At 37.9% G+C, this 26,172-nt stretch overlaps 1 protein-coding gene across 6 annotated transcripts in view; it reads right to left on the bottom strand.

The window, feature by feature from the left end:
* Window positions 1-19,466, bottom strand: part of Gtdc1 (glycosyltransferase like domain containing 1) — a 388,745-nt gene extending 369,279 nt beyond the window's left edge. For 3 of the 6 annotated variants that reach the window (XM_070023643.1, XM_070023671.1, XM_070023680.1), the window contains exons 1-2: window positions 18,726-18,830; window positions 7,450-7,762 (exon numbers count right to left, since the gene is read on the bottom strand). The gene's annotated coding sequence lies outside the window, so the exon portion shown is untranslated. Of the gene's footprint in view, window positions 1-7,449; window positions 7,763-18,725; window positions 18,833-19,447 lie in introns of those variants that run through there. The other 3 variants (XM_070023690.1, XM_070023661.1, XM_070023653.1) reach the window with 3 other exon arrangements.
* Between the last annotated feature and the right edge of the window lie 6,706 nt (window positions 19,467-26,172).

The following is a 26,172-nucleotide window of genomic DNA, read 5'->3' as shown; positions in this document are numbered from 1 at the left end:
CTTAGTCAATTCAAACATAACAAAGACCATGGACTAGGTGGCTCAAAAAGCAAGAATTTATGTGTTACAGTTCCACAAAATAGGAAGACCACAGAGTGTTACCCATTCAAGTTTGCTGCTGAGGGCCCTCTTTTGTGCTTAGAGCTAGGACCTTACTCATTGTATATTCACAATGGCAAAAAGAGAAAGCCCTACTCTATTCCTTTTTTTATTAATCTCATTTTTATTAATCTCATCACATAGAGGTCTCATATTCATGATCCTATCTAAGCCAAAGCTCGCATTTCCAAATACTGTAACACTGGGCTAGGGATTTAATATGTAACTTTTAGGAAGACACAAACACCCAGTACATAAGACATCCCCTCAAAAAAAAAAAAATAGCCCTCATACATTCATAAACTAGTAACAAATACAGCAACTCAAATTCAGATCAATATAAAAAGGGATACCACATCTTGACCAAGTAGAGTTCAATCACAGAAATGCAAACACTGCCTGGAAAATTCAAAATCTAATTAATCTAATTCACCAAATTAATAGTCTCCCTGTAGGTGCAGAAAAAAATAAGAACATTCAACTTATAATAAAAATTCTCCACATAAGAATAAAAGGTAATTTTCTCTATTAGGCATAGAAAACCTTTTCTCTGTCAAGAACCATTTGGATATTTGTAACATCATTTGTGGACCATACAGAACACACAGACAGACAAGCTTGGGCAACAGATAAGAATCATTAAGAGGGCTGGGAAGGTGGCTCAGTGGTAAAGTGCTTGCCTTGCATGCATGAGGCCCTGGGTTCGATTCCTCAGCACCACATAAACAGAAAAAGCCAGACGTGGTGCTGTGGCTCAAGCGGTAGAGCACTGGCCTTGAGCTGAAGAGCTGAGGGACAGCGCCCAGGCCCAGAGTTCAGGTCCACGACCAGCAAAAAAAAAAAAAAAAAAAGAATTATAAGAAAAGTATACATGCCTGTCCCATCAGGTACCATATGTTTTCATGGGCATTATACAGCCAGGGGTCCAGATGTTCCCATCTTTCTACCTGACACAGCATCTATTAAAAAAAAAAAAATACACAGCCCCCAAATACCAGTGATTCATGCTTGTAACCTTAGCTATTCCTCAGGAGAATGAGATCTAGAGAATATCCTTTCAACCAGGGCAGAAAGTCCATAAAACTCCATTTACAAAATAACCAGCAAAATGCCAGCCTGGAGGGGTAGCACAAGTAAAAGAAAGCAAAAGGTGAATGAGCCTAAGACCTAGAGTTCAAAGTCCAGTAAGGCAAATACATACATACATACACACACTGCAACTACACACACAAACACAAATATGCATATAAACATGTATATCCACACACATATATGCATATATCTATTGTCATACATAAAAATCTGAATGATTTCTGAGCTAATGAAGAAAAAAGGATATTCACTCTCACTATTTCTATTTGACATTGCACTGAAGTTTCAGTCAGCAAAGATTGGAACAAAAAAAGTAAACTTGTCTTTATTTGTGATAACAGAATTGTATTCATAGAACACCCAGAGAAAGCCATACACACAAAAAAGTATCAATAGCACAGACTGACATATCATTAAAGAATTCAAAAGATTAAGCAATAAAAGAACAAATAATCCAGTCACTGAAATGAACTGATGTTTGTTTAGTAAAAGAAATACAAATGGTCAATAAATACATGATAAAAATGTTCAAAATCCAATTTATCCACCAAGAAAATGCAAATGAAAGTAAATATTCCATACATCCCCAATCAAAATAGCTACTATTGATATAAATTTTTTAAAAGTAGTAATAAGCAATGATAATATAGGACAAAGGAACCTTTAGATTACTGGTAGCAATGTAAATTAGTGCAGCGACCTATAGAAATATTAGATAGATTCCTCAAAAATCTAAAAATAAAATTATCATATGATCTAGCTATACCATTCTTGGTATATGACCAAAAGAAACAAACAGAACATATAACAGATCGCTGTATGTTCATATTCATTGCAACATTATTCACAGTAGCCAAGTTATGGAATAAGCCTAAATGTCCATGAACAAATGAATAGGTTAAGAAATGTGGGTAAGTAAAAAATGAAGCATTAGGAACCCATTAAGAACAAAAACCATGATGTTTGGAAATCTTGCAAGGAAAACAGACAGAACCAGAGATTATGTAAAGAGAAATAAACCATACACAAAAAGGTGTCACATCTTTTCTTTCAAATGTAAAGTCAAAAAAAAAAGGACATATAAGTTAGAAGGGATACAAAAGATAGCAGAAGGAGGGGGAAGGATATTCAGTGTGGGTGCTGGAGGCAGAAATACAATCAAATCAAGTGTGATATAATACGTAAAATCAGTAAACACACATAAAAATATTTATATAATTCAAAAAAAATTGTAGAGCCTGGGCGTCAGTGGCTCATGCCTGTAATCCTAGCTATCCAGGAGGGTGAGATCTGAGTATCAGGGTTCAAAGCTAGTCCCGGCAGGAAAGTCTGTGAAACTCTTATCTCCAATAAAAAAAAAACTGGGAGTGGTGATGTGGCTCAAGCGGTAGAGCGCTCACCTTGAGCTGAAGAGCTGAGGGTTACCTCCCAAGCCCAGAGTTCAAGCCCCACGACTATATTAAAAAAAAAAAAAAAAAAAAAAAAAAAAAAAAAAAAAAAAACCTGTAGAATTTGGAACTGTCTAAAGACAACTTGATATGTATCTGGAGTTCAGAAAAAAAAAAAAAAAACAATTTTTTACAATGTAAGCCATAGGGAATTATGAGGTATATATACACATATGTGTACATGTAATGTGTGTGAAAAACTTCTAGGCAATATTTGATGTTTGAACTTAATACAACTGAGCAGTAGCACAAAGACTAATAGATGTGTGTTTTCTGGTTCATATAACATATAAATCCATAAATTCTGCTAGGTACTTCACACCATTATTTTTACTTTCACATTTGCATTACAACAATATGGATAGATAGATTTAAGATAATAACATGAACAAACACATTCCTGGAGCTACAACTCTGTAAAGGTGACACTATCAAGACAGTCATTCTTTTCTTTGTTTTGTTTTTTCAATCCTGCTGGGCCTTAAACTCTGGGCCTAGGCGCTGTCTCTGAGCTTCTTTTGCTCAAAACTAGTGCTCTACCATTTGGGCCACAGCATTATTTCCAGCTTTTTATGAATAGTTTATTGGAGATAAGAGTCTCATGGACTTTTCTGCCTGGGCTGGCTTGGAACCATGATCCTAAGATCTCAGCCTTCTTAGTAGCTAGGATTAAAGGCATGAGCCATAAGCACCTGGCTAAGACAATCATTCTTATTCTGGGAAAGTTTTTAAAAAAAGAACTATCACTTGTTATGAAACTAATGCCAAATGCTTTTTAGGATCATTTGTAAAAAATCATTGTCTTTTCTCAAGCTAGTTTTCAGTGTCTCACCCCTGTAATCCTAGCTACTCAGTAGGCTGAGATCTGAGAATCACAGTTCAAAGCCAGCCTGAGCAGGAAAGTCTGTGAGACTCTTATCTCTGATAAGCCACCAAAGTAAGCTTGAAGTGTAACTATGACTTAAGTGGTAGAGTATTAGCTCTGAGCAAAAAAAACTCAAGGACAACACCTAGGCCCTGAGTTCAAGCCCCAGAGTTAGTTCAATTTTGATGTTTATAATCATCCAATTTCTAAGCTGAGTAAAGTTTCTAACTTTATAATGGAAACCATATCTGATAAAAGAAGACATGTTACATTAACAAAGAAATTCACAAGAGACACTTATTACAATAATTAATTCTGCAAGGTGTGATAGTACATGCCTGTAAACACAGCCCTTGGAAAGTGGAGGTACCAAGACTAAGAGTTTAATACTAGCCTATATCTTGTGGGCCTGTCTTACAAACCATCTACTGTAATTAAAACATGCATAATAATGATTAATTGGTACTTAAAGCAAAATATTTTTTTTGGTCGGTTGTGGTACTTGAACTCTGGGCCTGGGTGCTGTCCCTGCACTCTTCAGCTCAAAGCGAGTCCTCTACCACTTGAGTCACAGCGCCACTTCCAGTTTTCTAGTGGTTTATTGGAGATAAGAGTCTCATGGAGTTTCCTGCCCTGCCTGGCTTTGAACCTCGATCCTCAGATCTCAGCCTCCTGAGAAGCTAGGATTACAGGCGTGAGCCACCAGCGCCCAGCTTTAAAACAATTTTTTAAGAAGAAAAGTTTTATCTATCTAGTGTGAATAACAATTACTTCTTTCCATACATTTGATTATCCCTTGTACTGAAAGTGAATGACTATCTTCCCACTGAATCTCCTCCCTTTTTCATTTATTTATTTATTTACTTATTTAATTTTGCTGGTCCAGGGGTTTAAACTCAAGGTCTGGGTGCTGCTTCTTTTGCTCAAGGCTAGCATTATACCACTTGAGCCACAATGCCATTTCCATGATTCTCCTTTTTGCAAGGTTCACCTCAAACTTGGCCTCTACCTCATAGCCTACCATGAAGCCCAATGACATATAGGATTCTTTCCATATCCCACAACACTGCCATTTAAAGCTGTACAGTACCATCCATTCTATCCTGGATAAACTTTTAAATATTTACAACAAAGCAGATGCTCCAAGAAGAACAATGTCATAACCATCTTTTCTTCCATGAAATGCCTAATCTAGTATCTTAATGTATTCTGTTCTAAGCATCCACTAAAGCTTTGCTCAACTAAGTTCCTATTAAACAAGAAAACTGATCAAGTGAACTAAATTTAATGGGGTTAATGATTCAATTGCCTTTCATTACTTCTTCAAACACAGTACTTTTTCACATATTCTATATGGAGTTAGCCAACTCTGTTTATGATATGTATTCACATCTGTGAAGCTCATTTTCACGAAAATATAGATACTACTACAGTAGCAAAGGAAATCTATTAACATATCTGAGTTCAAGTCCAGATTCAGGAAGGAATTACAAATATAAATATTATATATATATAATCACTTCATTTATCACTTCATTTCAAGAAGGCTTTGTCATTCTATGCCAACATAAAGTCATTCATGTTAAAAGCTATTAATCCTTATTTTTGCCCATAATACCTGATGGCCTTTGTAATTACTTTTTTATTTCTTCCTTTATCAGAAAACTGCCTGACAGAAAAAGCCTTTGCACAAGAGGAGCCACGAGTTATAGGACTATTTTACTTCTTCCTCAAAGACTGGATATAACCATGTAACTTCTAATACCCATATCAAGTTAAGATGGGAAATAACTTGCACAATGTCTCACTTAATGTCTTGCATAGAACACTTTCAATAAACAGTCCATGTACATTGGTCAGATTTTTCATTGTTGTCATATTACTGCCAGACATCTTGAATCTGTCATGAATTCCACAAAAGTTAGAACCATTGTCTTTCCCATCTCTTATAAGTATGATAACTAAATACTCTGTAAACCAGAGTTGGTGAAATAAAGAATGTAACTGAACAATCCTGAACATCCTTTAATTCTAAATGCTCTGTGACTTCAGAAAGCAATTCATTAGAATTCACCACACAATGTAGTGGGACAAGATAAAACTAAAACTCTTTTGACTATTGATACACAATTAGTTTTAAACACTTATTTTCTTCTCTTGATTTTATTCAATAATTCAGTTACTAGCTCAAGAATTATCTCAAAGATTTAAGACTGATACTTTTCCACAATTGTGTTCTCAAGTTGAATTCTGTCATGAATTATTTTAGTATTTACTTTTGAGATGGTTCTCAACTTCAATATGGACAGGTAAATTAAATTAACCATAACCTATCAAACTACACTTATATATTTTTCTAAATTATTGTATTTTGAAAAGAGTTTACCTCAGACAGAAAAGATTTTTAACAATGTCTACAATGCTCTATTTACTTATTGTTCCTTCTACCTTAGAAAAGGCTTTTAAAGGCTACAACAGACTTCTCAATTTGAATAGACTATCACAGTTCAATTTATACTCCTTATAAAATATAATTTGTGTATAAGGTATAAAAAGCCATTCCTAACAAAACTTACATTTGAAAATAGCAATTACCCAAACATTAATAGTAATCCCAAATACAATTCAGTCAGTTCAATTAAGCATAATAAATGAATGACAAAGAATTTTGACTCAAAATCCCTCCGAGTTCTAGGATTGAAGTACTTTCAAGAGCATCCCTTTCCTTCCATATTCAAGTTTCAGAGACTCAATGTCTCAACACACCCATGTTTCTTTTACAGGCTTCAATGGAAATTATTTTTTGGATAGCTTAAAAGCCAAAAAATCAAATCAACAGAAAGCTATCATGATTACGATTTGTAATCTAACTTGCAAAATACAGGTGTGCAACTTCCACTAGAGAGCAAACTACAAATCTTTTTCCTAGAAGGATGGCCAGGGTGGCTGCACTACACTCTAAAAAGCCTGCAATCATGGCAGTAGCACAATAACAAATTGAATAACAAATTGAAATCTTTAACAAATATTTTAAGGTAAGTCATGAAGAAACTTTTTGATCATAGATGAGCTGCACAAGCTCATATAAAACATAACCTAGATTGTATATACTAGCCTATTAAGGATTCTGTAAAGAGTTACAATAAAAAAGAAGTGTCAATTCACTGCAAAAAAAAAAAAAATGATTCAACTTGCGGAGAAGCTACTAATCTCATTTCCCAGTACTGATTTCAAATCCTCTATTAATGGTATAAATAGCTGTACACCAAAAGCAGAAACTATCAGCCAAATATTTATATAATTAAGAAAATACTTTGATGTTCTAAGGTTTGTGATGATAGAATAACTCATTTTAAAGACACATAGTTTGAGGTGACATTAATCATGATGCACTGAATTAATAAACTGACATTGAATTGAAACTTCTTTGTACAATTATTTAAAGACAATAAAAACTTAAATAGTTTTAGTCCAATGCATAATTTCCTAATAAATCATTTAAATGAATTTGACTAACAGGTCTGAAAATACTAATTTATGAATTCAACTCTTCTATGAACACTATTTTCTACCTGCTACTGGGTATAAGTGTATCCAAAATGATGTTTAGCTAGAAAATTCTCTAAGTAGGTTTTGACAAATACAAATACATTACATTTAAATATTCGACATGAGAACAGAATCTGTAGATGCACAAGCAAAAACTTCTATGTAAAAAATCATATTCCTTAAATTAACCTAGTTAGTAAACAGCTGTTATTCTTCATTGCATTTCCCTTAAAGAGAAGCCAATTCTCAAAGGTAATAGCTACACAAGTTCCATGAATAAAGACAGGATCTTTAAAGTTGGATTAACAAGGCAGTTACTATATATCATTATGGAATGATAATGCAATATACATTTCTCAAGTAAACTCAAATGTACTTCACACCAATCACTATTACCATTTTTTTCCATTTTGTTTTAGTCATAACGTCCTTGTAAAGCCTCGGTAAGGCTTGATCCACAATGATGTTATACTCTGCCAGTCCTCCAAAGAATATGCAAGACTTCTCTTTCAACTTCTTTGTATACTAGGTGCATCACTGGACCCAGCAGGCAGCAAACCCAGGCAATTTCAGTAATGAATTTTGACTCTCTATGCACAATAGGTGACAATCCTTATGAAGTATCCAGTCTGTCTTATAGCTGAGAGATCTGAACCTGCTGCAGATGTCACATCTAAATTCTTGAACGGATTTTTATCATCAGTGTCACCTACAAAACAAGACAGTATCACCAACAGGCCTTGAGAGATCTATTTCAATACTGCTAAACTTTCTACAGCATTCCTGACATTTATTTACTAAACAAGGGTCAGCAAACACTGAGCCCACAGGCTAAAATCCAAACTGCTGCCTATTCTTACACAGTTATGATCTAAAAACAGGTATGTATCTCAGCCTCCTGAGTAGCTAGGATTACAGGCATGAGCCACCAGTGCCTGGCTGAAAATAGGTTTATAATTTTTAAATTATTGGAAAATTATTTCAAAAAGTTTTATGTTCTGACAAATGAAAACAGTTGAAATTCAAATGTCCATCTTTACAATAAAGCATTATTGGAACACAGCCACAAAACTTCATTTATATATTTTCTATAGCTGTTTTCATGCTGCAGTAATGAACTTCAATAGTGTAACAGGGGCAGGGATACCTGGCACATAACCCTAAAATTTGTTCTTGGAAAAGAAAAAAATCTGTCAACTTACTTAAAGAGTATTTTGATGGGTAAATTACGATACCTAAAGTCTATTGCATAAAGAACTGAAAAGGAATGACCATAAAGACGCAACTGTGCTCCTGACTTACTTTCCTATCCATTCAATTAACAAATACATTTTAGGCCATCTCTGCCTCTCCAATGCAAACAGCAATAGTTAATTTGCTCTAATACCTGGCTCAGCCTTGCCTCATTCCAAGGGATTAATACTGACCTTAGACAGGAAAAGGTAAAGAACTAAACTTCAAGTTAAATTCCAGTTCTTCAACAATGGCCTCTTCCATGTCCACATCTCCTGGTTCTACAATGCTGATTTTGTATGAACAGTTCTCCAGAATGGGCTTGCTATATTGGATACTCATTTTAAAGGTCCATATTTCCTGCCAGAGATCAGCAGCATTTTTTATATAACTTTGCTTGCTGTCACTTCTAGCCATATTTTTGTTTTGGGTTTTTTTTTGGGGGGGGTTGCTTTTTTGGCGGTCATGGGGCCTGAACTCTGGACCTGGGTGCTGTCCCTAAGCTCTTCAGCTCAAGGCTAGCGCTCTACCACTTGAGCCATAGCTCCACTTCCAGCTTTTTCTGATTATGTGGTGCTGAGGAATCAAACCCAGGGCCTTATGCATGCAAGACAAGCACTCTACCACTGAGCCACCTTCCCAGCCCTCTACCCAGGTTTTAACAGTCACCCTGTAATGAGAATTTGGGGAATAAATTTACTTTTGGAACTGCAATTTCAACACTTTCTGGCCTCAACTATTCCTCTTAATCATCAATGCCCTAGAATTTACTACTTTCTTTTTTACCTTCAAACCACTGGCCTAAGATGAGGTCAACCTTCCCAATTAGTTTGTCATTCTGTTGGTTGAGCATACTTCAATACCAAATACAACAACACAACAAAGTAAAACTTCTGTGCCTAAAAATATCCAAAGTAAAGTATGTCTTATTTTTTTAGATCTGCCCCATATTATCCCCAAGCACTGCCTAACAGCCCTTCTCTTTCATCCCTCTGCTGTTACTAGTGGTCCCATGTTTCTATACCTGCCTTATCTGAATGTTCTCTACCACTAATCACCCATCAAGAGGGCCCAAGTGTCTCTTGAAAATTACTTCATATAAAGCTCATAACCAGAGTGATATCAAGCAGGAAGAAGTTGACTATTAACAACTATTAACTACATCTTAGTTTTGAGTAGTAGTCATATAGGTAACATGAATCTTAAAATACAAATCTTCTTAAAAGACATGCCAAAACCCTATTTAGAAATCCTAGTTAAAAACCCTATTTAGAGGGGCTGGGAAGTTGGCTAGATGGTAGAGTGCTTGCCTCTTATGCATGAGGCTCTGGGTCCAATTCCTCAGCACCACATGAGCAGAAAAAACCCTGAAGTGGCACTGTGGCTCAAGTGGTAGGGAGATAGCCTTTAGCTTGGAGAGGTGAGGAACAGCACCCAGGCCCAGAATTCAGGCCCATGACTGACAAAGAAAAAAAAAAAAAAAACCTATTTAGAAAATGTTCAAGAAGTCCACTGACATATGCTTACAACTAGGAAAGCACACATGCCAAATTCCAAAAGAATTTAAAACACTACACCTTTAAAACTCAACTCATTCCATCCGTCTAGTCTCAAGTCCTTAAAGAAACAGTTCTCAAATTTCTTAATATTGTAAAATGACTCCTTTGCACTCTTATAAGTCATTGATATTTGTTTTTGTGGGCTATAATCACCAATGTTTGCCATATCAGTAACTGGTAAGAATCTTTTAAGTATTTTAACCCATTTTTACAAGTAGCAAACTATGTATTTAATAAGACAGATTTTACATTTTATGAAAAATTACTTTCCAAAATAAAATAGAACACTAAGAAGAGAAATGATACAAGTTTTTTTCAAATATCTTTCATGTTTATCTTAATAAGAGACAAACAGATTCTCATGCCTGCCTCTCAATTCAAAAAGTTATACTACTGTGACAATAGTTTTATTTTTATGGACCTCACAAAAAGGATCCCACTGACATAACACCATTTAAAAATTACTATATTAAGGAAACACAAAAAGTTACAAGCAACTTGCCATCCAAAACTCCATAATAAAACCCTCCACATAACAAATCTACCAAATACCTGCATGAATTCTTTAAATTTGAACTCTAAATTGTTCTGATTTGTTCTGAAGCTGAATTAAAATAACATAAATAACAATAGAAATAAGCATTTAGTAGACTTATACCTGTATTAGCTCATTTAAAGCTCTTGATAATCTTATTCACTAGCTGTTATACAATAAATGAAACTCTATGGTAGAGAGAAGGGAAGTTATCTGTCCAATATCACTATAGCAACTACCAGTATTTATTGTGTTCAGATATTACTAAGTAATTTTCAAAGCTAACTTAAGTCCTGAGAACTTTTTATTATAATTTTTAACTTCATTATTCTTTATTATCTTTATTACAGATGAAAACATCGAATTGATGAGCTACAGCACCCTGCCCTAGATTACTCAAATGGAGAGTAGTAGATTTTCTATACATATCCAAGTCTATCTGACTTCAGAGTAAACTACTGCATTAATTCAGCTTCCTATCACTACAAATAGAATGCCTGAGACAGGTTACTTAAGAAGAAAATCAGGCTTAGTTATCTTATAGTTTAGAAAGTTCAATACAAGATCAGGTAGCTCCATGGTTTGGGCTTCTGGAGAGGAGAGTGTTTAGGAATAAGTACTCATATCTCCAGCCAGTAAACAAAGAAAAGATGAGACTAGAGTCCCATAATCCCTTTTGAAGCCATGCTCCAAGTGACCTTAAAATCTCTCACTGGACCTCACTTCCTAAAAGGTCTACAGCACCTCCCAAAAGCACCATTTTGGAGACAAAGCATTTAAAATATTGCCCTTTGGGGAACATTCAACATCCAATATAGAAACTATATATTCTGACTTTCTGTATTACACATCAGTATCACTTACATATCAATAAAGAGAGGCTACAGGAGTCTTACATAGATTTAAAGTCAAGCAAGTAAGACCTCTATTTTGAAAGATTATGACTAAATTATTACATCTGTCTTCAAATGGAACAAAACCTATTTCCATTTAAAATAATCCAAGTGTTCATCATGCTATTTGAATATGACAACAAATTATAAATTGTTATTTATGAAAAAACACAACACTGCAAGATCGTATCAACCCACTTGATAGATGAGACATCTGAAACACAGAAATGTTAAGTAACTAACTTTCCTAAAGGCATGCTGATCATAAATCATAAAGAATCTAAATCAAAGCTGGGCATCAGTAGCTCACACCTATAGTCCTAGGCTACTCAAGAGGCTGAGATCTAAGTACCATGGTTCAAAGCCAGGCAGAGAGACACTTATATCCAATTAACCACTCAAAAATCAGAAATGGCACTGTGGCTCAAAGTGGAAGAGCTCTATTCTTGTCCAAAAGAGCTCAGTGACAGCACCCAGGCCCTGAGTTTAAACCCCACTACTGCAGAAAAAAAAAAAAAAGAATCAAAATCAGTCTGAATTGACCATCAAGTCCAAAATTCTCAGTCAGTCATACTGTCTACATATATTTATGAAGGCCTCAGGCAATGACCTAGCAATTGCAAACAGGTCTGGGTAGAGGGCTTGCTGATACTACTCTCTAACCAACACATTCAAGATATGACTCATCTTGCATCTAAAAAAGCAACAGAAGAAAAGGAAGCTAGCTGGTGCACCCTAAAAATAAAGACATGCTCTCAGGTGCTTCATATAAAGATAAGGCTAAAGAATGAAGTAAAATTTGGGGACATTGGTGGCTCATGCCTGTAATCCTAGTTACTCAGAAGGCTGAGATCTAAGAATTGAAATTCAAAGCCAGCCAAGGCAGAAAAAAATCCATGTGACTCTTTTCTCCAAGTAAACACCAAAAAGCTGGACATAGAGGTGTGGATCAAGTGGTAGAGTGCCAGCCTTAAAGCAAAAAGCGAAGTGAGGGAGTACAAATCCCAGAACACACACACACACAAAGTAAATTCACTTACAGAAGTGTCAGTACTCATTTCCATGGCTGAAACAAGCTTATCTCCTTTAAAAATAAATAGCCTATGTACTATGTGATTACTTTTTTCCTTTGTGTTTTTGCCCCTATGGTTTATCCCCTGTTGTCACTGCATTTGATTTTGGTACCCTGGGTATTGTATATATGTTTATCTGAACTAGGTAAAGGAAGGGGAACAACAAAATGGTGAGACAAAGGACAAAGAAGGAACCTATGCAACAGTAATACTCACAAGACAACATGTTGGAAACGATCTGTACAACTTGTGGCGGGGGGAGTTGGAGGGGAGGGAAGGAGGGAGAAAAATGAGGGAAGCGTTAACAAGTTAGACAAGAAATGTATTCACTACCTTATTTATGTAACTGTAACCCCTCTGTATATCACCTTGACAATAAATTTTAAAATTAAAAAAATAATAAATAGCCTAAAGACAACAGAGGCTGACTACAAATTACCTAACAACTTTGAGATACCAGAAAATTTTGTTAACCTTAGTTAACTCCACCAGAAATCATTCTCCTATAGTGCAATCAAGCAGTAAAATTTCCATTTGGAATTAGGGTCTACAAAGATTACGGTTTATCCCCTGATGTTTGTCTCTGTTTTAAGGATTTACACTATAAGATGGCTGCTTAATATGAAACACTAAAGATGAAGCTGAAAGGAATCAGGATTTTTATCTAGCTGAATTGATCCTTGCAACCTGCTGAAACTTAAATTTTAGGACATAAATTTAAGATTGGTGAGGGAAAATGCAGTTTTCAATCAAATCATATTATCAAGTAGTTCCCACACATCTTTTACAAGAAAATGACAAAATGGAAGGCAGTGGTGTTCCACCTACAACAGCAGAAAGTACAAAGCACAGTAAATGATAATTCTTGTCACAAAATACTACTCTGAATTCTTCCTTATTTCTCTGTTTTAAAGAGAGGGAAGACTATACAGCAATGATCAGCTTTTCCCATCATCTAGTCCTAGAATGAATAAAAGTATCACAATCTAGTAATGTGAAAGCAGCTGACAGATATATACATTATATATATATATATATATATATATATATATATATATATATGGGGGGGGAAATCAAGATTAAGGTCATGTCCCTTGACATGCATCATTTACATTAAGGATTTCTTCACTTACATAAATTAATTTCATGTACTTCATTTCATTCAGATAATTGAAGTTTCTCTTCAGAGTTTTAAAGTGTTTATTTACCCCAACATAATTAGTAAACTGTCCACTTTTTAAAATACTGCTACAAAATTACCACCATTTCCTTTCTACACAAACACATATACTTAACTATCATTAAATGTATAAGACTTTGGCCTGCATGGGAAATTTAGTTCAAAAGCCTTCTTTAAAAAATTAGTACAAGAAAGTCTACAAGAAAAGTTATAGTCATTACCTTTTTAATACACAGTGTTTGTATTACTTGTTAAAGACACGGTAATTTGGGTGTTCAATACACGACTACTGTTCTGAAACCAAATTAAAGGTTTAGACTACTAAAGAGTTTCATGACTTGCCTCAATACAATAACTAGGATTGTATGTTGAACAAAATCAAAGGGGTCTCTCATTTTACGAGCAGTCATTTAAGGGCCTTTTAATGAGAATTTACTCTTTAGTATATAATTACTAATGAACAAAAATAGAGCCATTAAACGCACTTCTTTATAGTGCCATAAAACTTCCATGTGTAATAAATATAAAATAATACATACAAATTCATCAAACTTGAAAAAAATTGAAATGTGCAGTGCCTTACAATTTAACAAAGTGAAATTTTTACACATTCTCTTCTGAAATCAAACTTGTGCCAGATAACTGATAAAGCTATCTTTCATAGGATTGCTCATAAGCTAAAATGCACACTCTCTAATACTAATGATAGCAATGAAATACCTAAATTTCTTGCATGAATTCTGAATTTCTCTATGAACTTTGCTTTCCCACACTGATACACAACTACTGCAATTAATGTATATGCAGTCAGTATTTTATCACTTGCTATGTGCCAAGCGCTATAGTCAATGTTGAAGACATCACCAAGAACAAGACAAATTCAGTTTTCCACCAGTCTAGAAGAGAGGAAATAACCATGCTGTAAAAATACAGAAAGGAAGCCTGAGCTTAACACTGAGAGAAGACAAGGGCAAAAAAATGCAACACTTAAAAACAATAACACCACTGAAACTAGATAAAAATAATCTGTTAAGCAATGGATAACCTAACCAAAGGCTAGTTAGAAAAAGATTCTAACTAGTGACCAGATAAGTCCTGGGTGTCCTACAGTCCCTGATATAAGTAAATGGCTGACCCTCAAAAACATTTCAAGTGGTCATAGCCAGAGTCTAACTCTCAATATCAAAGGGGTCAGACTGGTGAGTGTGAATCCAGAGAACAGTATCACAGTATCTTGGCTTGCCAAGACCTCTACCATCTACCTATGAACAAAAACAGGTCCCAGCTCCCTGTGAGGGAGGCAGAATATCCAGGGAAGGGAGCTGGACATGCTGCTGTGGTGCTTAAGTCAGCTTAAGGTTCCAGGTTCACAAAAAATTTTTTAAAAGATACCACAAAAAGTGCATGGTGCCACATCTTACTCCTGAGAATAACCAATGTTCATAGCACCAATTTTGCTACAGAGGTATGGTGGGGAGGGAAGATCCTTAATGTATTTTCTTTCTCTTTTCTTGGTCGTGGGGCTTCAACTCTGGGCCTGAGCCGCTGTCTCTGCACTCTTCAGCTCAGGATAGCGCTCTACCACCAGAGCCACAGCATCACTTCCGGTTTTCTGAATAGTTTATTGGAGATAAAAGTCTCAGGGACTTTCCAGCCTAGGCTGACTTTAAACCGAAATCCTCAGATCTCAGCCTCCTGAGTAGCTAGGATTACAGGCATGAGCTCTTAATGCATGCATCCTAGCTCTTAATGTATTTTCAATCTGGGTGGAAGGGACTGGTCTGATTGTGTGTAGGACAAGGAGATTGCAAGGGTAGATATATGATGACTGTTTTCATATAAACAGTACCCTATGCTACTATATAAATGTCTTCAGTAATAGTATCAATAGAAAAAAATGAATATAGGATAAAGATATCCCTGACAGACATCTTTGGGCTACTATCTATATGACTCTACCTGTTCAAATAGAAATTTTTCTATGGAATTGGCCCTGCATTTGCTATGCCCAAATTTAGCAGAGCTCTTCAAAAGATAAAGTGGTGGTACTTTCCAAAATAAAAGCTTGAAAATTGTTCCTGTTTTTTTTTAAGTTTAAAAAAAACACTATTTTAATCTACTAAAGAAAGAAGAAACAAGAGAAACCTAACAACGAAAAGACGAGCTACCAATGTGGCTCAAGTGGTAGAACATGTGATGAGAAAGTACAAGACCTTGAGTTTAAACTCCAGTACTCCCAAAATAAAATGACAGATAACCCTCTGTGTTTTATCTTTTAAATACCACCAACATGAAGTACAGCATATCAACTTGAGTTAAAATTTTTAAATATCATTTCAGGACAAGTTGCCAAAGTACTCTGAATCCAAAAGCCATGTTCCTTACAAGTCTACATGCTGAAAAATATATCCTTATAAAGTGAAACCAAACCTTTAAAATGTGGCCTACAGTATCATTTAGAGGATTTCTTAATTCATGGCTATCAAACTTTGATAGAGTATAAATCTGGTATTATTCTAGCCTGACTGGGATTTTCATACTTGCTAATGTCATACGAATTGATAACAAATATTAAAGACCAAATTTCCTACTCCAGTTTTCTAAAATAGGGTATACCTGTTTCCTCTTTCAATATTGGAATTCAACCTAACAATATCTGGTTCAATTCAAAAAGGAAGTTATTTTAACCTTACTATACCACAATTCAGGACTTACAGGCACTCAATGACCAAGAGCATAAGCATTCAGAGCTGTGGCTACATGTGACACCTGACAATAAAGTTGCACATCAATAAGGTCCATCTTTCATGAAGCCCCTACAAGGAAAATGCACCTATACCAAGTACTGTGCTATGGGGAGATAATAATAATAATAAATTCATCCCACTTAGCAATACAGAACTCCTGTATTTGAAACATGGTTTTTAAATGATGCTGGGGATGCTATTTTAGATTACATTTGTATTGGATATCCTTCCTTCTTTAACTCTTCTTTGCTTTTTGCCAATCATGGGGCTTGAACTTAGGGCCTGAGCTTTTGTTCAAGGCCAGCACTCTACCACCTGACCCCACCACTTCGGGCTTTTTCTGTTTATGTGGTACTGCAGAATCTAATCCAGGCTTTATGCATGCTAGGCAAGTACTCTACCAGGAGCCACATTCCTAGGCTCTCTTTAACTCTTGAAATACCAATGTCCTAAAATTGACAAAGACTACCTCAATGAAGAACATGAATAAGAATTCTTAAGGTGAAAATAATTTTTTAAATCAAGGTAAACTAGAAAGTAATGTTTTCAACTGATAAAATGCAAATATTTACTACCTATATTTGTATCACTTTATCAAATGGCTCTAAACCACTAACATATACTCAATCCAAAGAGGGGAGAAAATTTAGTAATTACTTGGTTTTAAAACAACATATCAAGGGAGTTAGGGACACAGCTCAGTGGTCAAGCTCTTAGATCCTCAAAACTGAAGAGGAAAAAAAATAAGACAACAAACTTTGGTAGGAGTATCCATTGGGAAGATCTGAATTATCTAGCTAAGTGCTTAATTAAGCCTTAATTAAGGCAACTAGTTCTATTCAGTTCCTGCTAAACTTCTTCAATAAACTTCGATTCTTAATTTCTCTGTGAAATCATGGATTACACTCCTAAAGTCTCTTACAAATCGAAAATTCTGTGCTTCTGTAGTACAAAAAATTAAAATGTCAACATGATTTCAAACAGAAGAAGACATCTTGCCTTCTTGAACTGGTATGTAATAAAATGAAGTTTTCTACTTATTCAGCCTCATGCTTGATATTACACTCTTACTATTTTCAAGTTTGTCAAAAAGAAAGTGTCACAATTAAAGTGCTCTTCCCACGCTACATACTAAAACTGTTTCATTAAATACAGTACAGGACCCTACGGAAATGTATAATAAAAGCGAATGGAAGCTGAGAAGCTAGTCCACATCAGTCCTGGAATGCACTAATTAAAATTCAATATTGCATTTGGTATGTGGGTGCCTACATGAAACTCCTGTCGTGGTTAAAGCTTAGGGTTAAATAGGTTAATAGAATTCAATAAAATGGCTCTATTGAATTATCCTGCCCTTCTTTCCAGCAATTCCTTTACCTGTCCACTATATTAAGCTTTCAGATCAGTCTTGCGGGTGGCACCGAATAAGCACATGGGGGCCACAAACTGAAACCCACTTCGTCTGGAAAGTCACCTTCAACCCACGTTTTTCCACTTCAACACCCTGATACGGCTGGAGGGGGAAAAAAACGTAAAGCCTTCTCTGAACTTCCCATCAAAGGGCCTCAAGCCACTGACTTAACAATTATCTCGGAGATCATCTAATGCAACAGAGTTCTGAGAAGACTAAGTTGTACTCGCCAGTGGCGGGGGGGGGGGGGGGGGGGAGGGGGGGGGAGGAAAAAGGAGGTTAAAAAAAAATTACCTCCGGACTAAAGATTAACGTATGGCTGCAACTTTGCTGTTGGGCACACGGTTGGGTGGACACGATCTGAATTCAGAGAACCCTTCACTAGCGTGGTGAGACCCTCAGGATCCCAATAGAAATCGGTACGAGGGACAGGAATGGGCGGGTCTTGAGTCTCTGATGACATGGGGGAAGTGGGGTGTCCACACGGGGAGCGTGACAGGGGGGCCCAGCGCCGAGTCTCCTTCTGGATGGAAGGCTGGAGGAGCCTCTTGGGGAGGGCCACAGGCCCACGGCCGGCGGGGAGCGAGGCGGCCCTGGGGCCCCGCGCAGGCCGCGCTCGGCGCCCGGGAGCCGCGCCCTCGCCCGCGCCCGCCACCCCAGGCCTGGCGAGGAGGGAGAGAGGCGCTCCGACACCCGCAGCCGCGGGAAGCCCGCAGGCACAACGTGTGGACACTGAGAAAATGACATGTGCACATGGCCCGTGTGGGGACGAGTAAACAGGCCACAGGCCGCGACACAGAGCTCCGAGCGCGGGGCGGCGCCGGGAGTGCAGCGCGTGCGCCCGGGAAACGTGCGCCCGGGCAGCGCGGCCCTCAGCTCCGCCTTCCCGCCCACCCCCGCTCCTCGCGCGGCCGCTGCCGCTGCCCCACTGGGAACTCCGCGCCGCGCAGCCCCGCGAGGCGGGCGCCGGGCGGGGAGGGGAGGGGCCGCGCTCCCCGCCTCCCCGCGGCCCGCGCAGCTCCCAGCCCGGAGCCTACTCACCTCCTCCTCCTCCTCCTCCTCCTCTTGGTCTCTCCCTCCTGGCCACCGGCGCGGCCCAGCCGGCGACGCGCTGACGCCGCGCCCCTCCCCCGCGGCCGCCACCGTTGCCGCCGCCCCGCCCGGCCGCCGGCCGCCGCGGCCTTCGGGCGCGTCAGACGCATGCCCCGCCCCCTTGCCCCGCCCACGTGCCCGAAGCCCCGCCCCCCGCGCGGCGGGGTCTCTGCGGGCGCGGGATCCCTGACTCAGCGGCTGGCCCCCACCCGCGCGGATCCTCCACGCTCTCCGAAAGTTGGGCCGGGGTGGGGGCGGCTCCCCACACCTGCCGAGTGCTCCTGGGTCTGCCTCGCTCCGCTCCCACCTGCCCGCGCGCGGGAACCTCGGCCGGGCCCCCCTCCCCCCCCCCCCCCCCCGTCAGCGCCGTCGCACTCTTTCCCACGCCCGCGTAGGCGTCTTTCTCTGGGCGGCCTGGGCTGTCCCGGGGCGGTCCTCTCCCGTTCTCCGGGAGACTTGGGGTCCCCGCGCGTGGCCGGGGGGCGCCACGCTGCACTGACTCGCCAGTGTGCCTTCACCCCCTCGTTCGGGATCCCTCTGTGATTCCGCAGGAAGACACAGTTTGGGGTTGCCTCCCTTGCCTACCCTGCTCCGGGTTCTGTGGCTCTCAGTGCTGCGCACACTTGAGATCCGGTTTGGATGAACAGTTGCGTGTTCGCCATCGCACTTACCTGGACGGAGTCTCAGAGGGGAATTAGAGGTCGCCAAGCAAGGCGGTGACACTGGAAATGATCTTTGCCGCAGGGTACTTACTGACCCACTACCTTTCCAGGAATAGAACTTTCTGTTGATTTCCACACATCCCCCCACACACACACACACACACAACCTGCGTTACTTTAGCTCCTGTTTATAAAATTCATTGTAGAAAACATCAGGAACTTTTAGGTCTCTTCTCTATGAAACAAGAAGTTGGTTGTTTTCCTCTTATTTTCTGTGATTCCAAACTAAAAGATTCTCTATTTGGAAGGAGGCTGTGGGTGAAATGATTCAAGAAAATGCAAAACATGCAACTGTAACTGGATGTCTGGTTTATTCAGTAACTTCATTTTTTTTTAACTACAGCTGCAATTTTCAAGAGCAAGGCTGTGATACAGAAATGCCTTAAGCATACCGAACTAAAGGAAACTGATTAGGCCTTAAGAGTTATATCCACAGGATGCTTTAAGTTATGTGAGTAAACATTAGTATCCTCAAATTGAACAGTTAAAACTGTCTTCTAAACAAAATCCACATTCTACATGGTCCTTCAAAGTTTAAAACCATTGTTGAATTGAACAGCAGTATTGCAAGCATTTGAAAAGCCTAATAAACCATCTGTCCATCCACTTTCACACAAATTGGGAAACAGAAAAGAATAAATGCCAAAAGCCGAAAGTGACAATTTCTAAATCCTTTTCCACAGAACAAAGTATCTGAAAAAAAAAAACCAATGGCTATGGGGTTCATTGCTTTGGAAATAGAAATGAATAATTTCATAATTGAATTATCTAGCCCTTAAGATCATCTGGAGTCTAATCTTTTCATTTCACTGCGCAAGACCTGAAGCCCAGAAAGGGTAAGTTGCCTATCCCATACTGCCCAGCTTAATTAGAAATTAAGTCCAATCACATTTGAATTCAGAACTCCTGTCTCACATACTTGCCAGTATTCCACTTAGAATTAAACAAAAGCTTTAAAATACCAGAATTCTTTGACTCTGCAGCTCTGCCTACACATAAACTAGAACTTGGCATTAGCTAGGAAGACATTGCTGTGAGAAGCCATTGCATCCTAGTTTTCAAGGATTACTGTTGCACAACCTCTTTCTCTCTGAGTCAGGGGTCATCTGCATGACTCAGGCAAATCTGGCCAAGGCTCTGGAACCCTGATCCAACCAAACACTCATCCTCAAAAGTGCCAAGGGTTGTGCCTGATTGCAAGAATTATGAAATCCCTATTGTCAAGAAAATTGCAACATTATTGAGGAGGTAAAATATGAAGCATGAAATGATAATTCAACATTAATAATCAAGGACCACTTGTAATTTCCAAACGTTAAGCTGGAAAATGAGCCACATAAATTGAGAAAAGATTTCTTTAAAGGCCACACTAACTAAAATGAAATTTTTCATATGTATTGGTGTAAGAAGAAGAGGTAAAGGAAATTGCTCGAAGAAAATAACAAGAAAATGAATATACCAAGAATGGGGAAAAATTAGGAGATCAGCAAACTGAAACATGAGACTCCTTCGAGAAACAATAGGAAACTGAGTTGTAATGATTGGATAGAATCTTGATAGAGTGGATGAATTTAAGTGTAAGAAACTTGAAAAAATTGAAAGTCATTCTGTGAATGAACTTGAAGCAGTGGGAAGCCTAGGGAGAGGTGACGTGTGGGGGGAGAAGCCTACTACTTTGTCTGATTCAAATGAATCCAGTAAGACTTTTGAAAGATACATTGGGTATAAAAGCCATTAAGAAAAGATGGGTTGCATGACTGTACAAAGCTCAGTGAATAAGAAGGCCAAGATTTTATGATTGTGGTAGAGTCAAGAACAGTGCACATAGACCCTGGAAACCTAATGTATCCACAAGTTCTTATCTGAACTGACAAGAAACAAGACCTTTCCCAAGAGAGTTCTTTATCATTCCTCAGTTGAGAAAACTATAGTGTAATTACTTTAAAAAAAACTAAGAGGGGCTGGGAAGGTGGCTCAGTGGTAGAGCGCTTGCCTTGCATACATGAGGCCCTGGGTTCGATTCCTCAGCACCACATAAACAGAAAAAGCCAGAAGTGGTGCTATGGCTCAAGTGGTAGAGCGCTAGCCTTGAGCTGAAAAAGCTGAGGGACAGTGTCCAGGCCCAGAGTTCAGTCCCCACGACCGGACCAAAAAAAAAATAAAAAATAAAAATAAAAAATAAAAAAAACTAAGAGATTTAAAAAAATCTTTCATCCTATATGATCAAAGAATATACATGACATAGACATACATTTATATATATGTTTGAGATAACAAGCCCATTTTGTACATAAGCTAATGAATATATGAATGGATGTAGGTATGTATATATATATATATATATATATATATGATGAATAAGATAAATTTAGCTTTAGGAAAGGAAGGAATATAGGAGAGGAAGGGAAGGGGGAGAGGGAGGGATAAGTGAAGGAAGGGAGGGAGGAAGAGAAAGAAAGAGAAGGAAGGAAAGAAAGCAAGAAAAGAAGGAAGGAAGCAAGGAAAAGAGAAAGAGAGAAAAGGAGAAAGAAAGAGAAAGAAAGAAAGAAGAGAAAGAAAGAGCAGGTTAGTTGTCACCCTCTCTATCCATGGGCACTATTCTGGTGTTTTATGGTTGACCTATTTTTATTTTTGTTTCAGCCCTACTGACGTAAAAGTGCTCAGTGGTGAAGTATATGTTATAGTAGAAAATAAATCAATAAATGGTTGTTAAATGCATACACAATGCTACTCGGAACTCTGCTAGGTGTGGAAAGCAAGAAAAGTGTAAAAAGAGCCTTTGCCTTTCCATAGCTTATAATCTGCTTGGAGAAAAAAGGTCAATGCACCTAACATAATAGAAAATAAATTCCATAGACAGGGAGAGCAACCTCTGTGAACTATAAAGTGCATTTATATGGAAACAGTTAAGTATGCTATTGAATGGATGGAAGTGATATGATCTATAGGTTTCATCATTCAACAAATTCTCATGAATCTTTAAGCACTATTCTGGATTTGGAAGGTAAAGCAATAAAATAAAAGGCTCTTATTAAGTCCAAGAAGAAGCAAAGTTTCATGTGTTTGAGACTATAAGAAAGGCAAAGTACATCTAGAATGTGTAAGTATCTGGGGGGGGGGAAGATTGAAGGAAATGAGGCAGAGAAGATAGTAAAGTATTGTCAGTAAAAGGGTTTTGGAGGTCAGATTAAATAAGAACATTTAGAAGACTGGTCAGTTTAGCAATCGATTTGAAGGAGAGATCAATATCTGGAAAGCAAACTGGAACCCTGTGTGATAATCCAGTTGGAAGGTAGTAAGAGATAGGCAAGCTTGATGGTAAAATTAGCAAGGTAATTGAAAATGTTACAAAGACCAAGTTCTGGACATTTTTAAAGTGGTAGGTAGTATTGGTTGCTACATATCCATAGAATAATAAATGCAGCAGAGCAGAAAGGTCCAAAAGGTAAGCATTAAAGCAAAAAGGCTCATCTAGTTAGCACCAAAGATGTCATGTGTGGCCTCCCGGGAAGGTGTCTTCAAAGACTGAGATAGTTTTTAAGAAGTGAGGAATGCTTCAGCCAGTGTCTCATGCCTATAATTCTAGCTACTTTTAGAAGGCGAAGATCTGAGAACCATGATTTGAAGCTAGATGGGGTAGAAAAGTCACCAAAAAGCCAAAAGTGGGGCTGTGGTTCAAGTTGTAGAGTGCCAATCATGAGCAAAAGAAAGATAATGGAGAGGAGGAGGAAGAGAAGAGGAAGTAAGAGGAGGGGGGGGAAGAAAAGGAGGAGAAAGAAGAAGATAAAAGAAGAAAGAAAATGGAAGAAGCAAGCACTCACTGTAAAAGTACAACTCAAAATGTGCAAGGTATATATGTTTTAATTACCCTGTTATGAACTTGTACTATTAAATTTTTTGTGAAGTTTACTCCTCCAAGGTATACCTGTTATATGTTGGGAAATGTATCAATGTATCCAAAAAACATATCAAGTATATCAATATGTCAATGAAATCCTCTCCCTGTATAAGTAAGGTAAACTAATTTTTAAGGCACCTGATATATTTCTCTGAGTCAATTATCAGTTACATCAATGAATCCATGTCCTTAATGTAATCACAGAAAGTCCTTTCTTATGCCTAGAATATGGTAAGAGTTTAACAGTAATAATTTAAGACTAATACAGTACAGTATCCATTGTAACTTCATGACTACCACCCATCACATATGGATCAGGTGACACTATGGATATGACCTTGGACACACCATATATTCTCACTGGACTCTTAGGTTCTAATTAGTGAAGAAAAGAAATCTCTTAGATATGAGGCTTAAAGACATACAGGCAAGAATGTCTATAATAGAAAAGCAAATGGCATTCTGTGAGGTACACATGAACTCCCATGACTCCTAGTGGTACTTTTGTAGTCTGGAAGAAGACAGCTCAATCGAACCAGATGTTCTTTTGATCATCAAACTACAAGACAAAGAGTATTTCCTTCCCTTGAAACAGATTAGACTAGTTTGGCAGACAGCAGAAGGGGAAACCTGGGGCCCTCCATTTGCAGCAAGGAAGCCTGAGCTTCCCAATGAAAGTAAACCTGACTCTGGCCAAGTTGTGTCTACACATGCATGTGCATGCATGCCTTCTCCCAACTGAATAATGTCGGTGAGTAGGACGTGTTAATTTGTTAGGTGTTATTCAAAGATAGAATGTTATTAGCACTCTTTTTTTTTGGGGGGGGGATAGACTATTTGGGGGGTCCTTGGGAGCAGTTAATCTCTTGGGGTGGTTTGAAAAACTTCATTAAATGCAAAGAAGAAAAAAATTAATCTGAGTTATTCCAAAAATAATCGCGAAATTTACCTTTGTTTAATTTCCTGGCCGAAATGCTTCTCAAGTCAGAAGTAACCAAGGATTTTTAGCATTAATGAACACTTACCATACTGCTGAAATCCACACCACATTTAGCCTTAAAAACCTTTTTGCTATTGGTGTTGAAAGAGGCCAAAAATATCAGTAACCCAGAAAGCATAAAATGTACTACTTTGTTGATGAAATGATGTCTTTAAATTAAGGTTTAGCTATTTCAACACAATATAGTAGGGAATTTGCTTTATCATCGTTACCTTTTGGCCTTGAGTCAGTGTTTCATAGTGTGGTTCATCCTGTACCTTCTATCAAGGATAAATTCCATGTTTTTGTTTTAAAATGAAGAAAGCTTACATGATTAGCCTCTCCTTATGATTAGCCCTTGCAGTAATTTTCTGTTTCTTGGAATCAGTGTCAGACAACCAAGTTCAGAAGGCAAAAAGAAAAAAAGAAAAGGAAAATACCAGTCTGATCCGCAGCGATGTGCTTTAGAAGACTGTGTGCATAGAAGGTACAGCTATGCACATACAGAGAACATATTTATCTAATTTGACTGCCAGTGATTTAATTAATGTTTGTCAAGCACTTTGAACATGAAAAGAGCTATCTGAAAGCTGAGAGCTATTACTCATAATCATTTTTCCTATTTGTTGAAGTAAAATTTACATATAAATGTGATACTCTTATGGTATCTTTGAAGGAGATGCTTCTATTCTTCTAAACTCTGGACTAAACTTTTAAGTGAAAAAACTTCAAGCCTCTGGTTCCTGAGAGTCAAGCTTCAAGCTGGTTGGGCAGCATCCATCAGATTTTGAAATATACAGGTTAAACAACAGTGACTGCTTGGGGAAGTATAGGCACCTGTTTATTGAGAAGATGTTTACAGGAGCCAACTAAAATAAGAACTCATAACACAACCTGATTTTCAAGTATGTTTTTTGCCATATTGGCCATATTATCATCTAAGTTTGATTTTAGTTTGTTCTTCAAAGAATAACTAATGAGTACTATGCTTCAGTAATAATCTTAAAGGAAAAGAAAAAAGAAGAAAATGATTTATGTAAAGCTTGGGCAAGAAAAGAAGCAAGGAAATCTTGTAGAGCTAATAAAAAATTTGGACAAAGGCCTTCATCTTACCTTATTTTCCATGTAGAAGTTTCAGCAGTATTGCATTCTTACCTACAAAGGGTTGCCTAGATATTATTCAGTTCTCCTGTACTATAGTGCAGAATGAATTTAGTGGAAAAGAAAGTGTGACTCAAAAAGATAGTGACCTTCACATGTGACTACCACTGCGCTGTATCTCAATGTTTTTATAACTTGTGTTTTGAGTTAGACTTTCACTTCATTTACATGCTAGTTCCCTCAAGTGAATGTTTTACTTTTATCTCATAACAGAATTTTTTCCTATTTACACAATGAAATACTCATTCTTTGGTAAACTAAGCCTGTATCTACCAAAAAAACTTGGTAGACTAACCCTAGTCTCTCCTAAACTGAACCTTACCTATGGCCCTGGTAAACTTCTCCATCAAGCTCCCCAACCTTACATTTAAGGAAGTTGAAGGAGGACTCCCAAAAGAGGCACTTTTTACTTGTAAAGCACTCTTAACATCAATGTTACTTACAGCAAGCAGCTATGTGAAGGACAATGGTGTTCCCCAAACATTACATGGATTAGAATTTGGGGACAACTAGCATCTGTGGAGGGAGAAAAGAGAAAAGATAGTATGTAGGCTACTGAAGGGTAATATGTTCCCTTCTAAGGCAAATGTTTTAAAAGGGAGAGAGATGTGTTTTCATTTGGAAATTCCTACGTTG

The sequence above is a fragment of the Dipodomys merriami genome, unplaced genomic scaffold (assembly GCF_024711535.1).
Source record: "Dipodomys merriami isolate MVZ:Mamm:240054 unplaced genomic scaffold, mDipMer1.0.p SCAF_1, whole genome shotgun sequence".
Lineage (NCBI taxonomy): Eukaryota > Metazoa > Chordata > Mammalia > Rodentia > Heteromyidae > Dipodomys > Dipodomys merriami.
This window is presented reverse-complemented; position numbering and strand designations above follow the sequence as displayed.